This window comes from Colletes latitarsis, unplaced genomic scaffold (genome assembly GCF_051014445.1).
Source record: "Colletes latitarsis isolate SP2378_abdomen unplaced genomic scaffold, iyColLati1 scaffold0072, whole genome shotgun sequence".
Lineage (NCBI taxonomy): Eukaryota > Metazoa > Arthropoda > Insecta > Hymenoptera > Colletidae > Colletes > Colletes latitarsis.
The window spans coordinates 72501-74328 of record NW_027488422.1 but is presented as its reverse complement, the minus strand read 5'-3'; positions in this window follow the sequence as shown (position 1 = coordinate 74328).

Sequence of the window (1828 nt, the reverse complement as noted above, 5' to 3'; positions counted from 1 at the left end):
ATTTTTGACGCCGGAGCGGTGTTTCGGAGCAGAGCGGACTTAGAAACTTTCGCGCGTCGACCGCCGGAGCGATCGCTCCAGGCTGTTTTTCGTCAATAACTCGAAAACGAGCACGGTAACGCTCATTTTCGCCCGTACGATACTTGTACCGTTTACCGTTGGCTACCTGGTAGACGGTTTTTTTTTTTTTTATCTCGAAGTTTGAGAGCTTTTTTAATTTTTTCCACAAAAACGAGCACGTGAACGCCAATTTTCGTCTATACGATTCTTATGCAGTTTTATATTGTCTACACGGTCCACTGATCGTTTTATTTTTTTGTCGAATTTTGAGAATTTTTTTTTTTTTTTCTCGAAAACGAGCTCGACGACCTGCACTTTTGACGACGCCATCGTGTTCCCCGGATTTTTTCCTGCAAGATAGCGTGTCTATTTTTTGTCCTACGACGATTTTTGACGCCGGAGCGGTGGTTCGGAGCAGAGCGGACTTAGAAACTTTAGCGCGTCGACCGCCGGAGCGATCGCTCCAGGCTGTTTTTCGTCAATAACTCGAAAACGAGCACGGTAACGCTCATTTTCGCCCGTACGATACTTGTACCGTTTACCGTTGGCTACCTGGTAGATGGTTCTTTTTTTTTTTATCTCGAAGTTTGAGAGCTTTTTTAATTTTTTCCACAAAAACGAGCACGTGAACGCCAATTTTCGTCTATACGATTCTTATGCAGTTTTATATTCTCTACACGGTCCACTGTTCGTTTTATTTTTTTGTCGAATTTTGAGAATTTTTTTTTTTTTTTTCGAAAACGAGCTCGACGACCTGCACTTTTGACGACGCCATCGTGTTCCCCGGATTTTTTCCTGCAAGATAGGGTGGCGATTTTTTGTCCTACGACGATTTTTGACGCCGGAGCGATGATTCGGAGCAGAGCGGACTTAGAAACTTTCGCGCGTCGACCGCCGGACCGATCGCTCCAGGCTGTTTTTCGTCAATAACTCGAAAACGAGCACGGTAACGCTCGTTTTCGCCCGTACGATACTTGTACCGTTTACCGTTGGCTACCTGGCAGATGGTTTGTTTTTTTTTTATCTCGAATTTTGAGAGCTTTTTTAACTTTTTTCTCAAAAACGAGCACGTGAACGCCAATTTTGGTCTATACGATTCTTATGCAGTTTTAGATTCTCTACACGGTCCACTGATCGTTTTATTTTTTTGTCGAGTTTTGAGAATTTTTTTTTTTTTTTCTCGAAAACTAGCTCGACGACCTGCACTTTTGACGACGCCATCGTGTTCCCCGGATTTTTTCCTGCAAGATAGCGTGTCTATTTTTTGTCCTACGACGATTTTTGACGCCGGAGCGGTGTTTCGGAGCAGAGCGGACTTAGAAACTTTCGCGCGTCGACCGCCGGAGCGATCGCTCCAGGCTGTTTTTCGTCAATAACTCGAAAACGAGCACGGTAACGCTCATTTTCGCCCGTACGATACTTGTACCGTTTACCGTTGGCTACCTGGTAGATGGTTTTTTTTTTTTTTATCTCGAAGTTTGAGAGCTTTTTTAATTTTTTCCACAAAAACGAGCACGTGAACGCCAATTTTCGTCTATACGATTCTTATGCAGTTTTATATTCTCTACACGGTCCACTGATCGTTTTATTTTTTTGTCGAATTTTGAGAATTTTTTTTTTTTTTTCTCGAAAACGAGCTCGACGACCTGCACTTTTGACGACGCCATCGTGTTCCCCGGATTTTTTCCTGCAAGATAGCGTGTCGATTTTTTGTCCTAGCTCAATTATTAAGGAAGTTACGGTTTCTTGATTTTTCGGTATGTTCGAA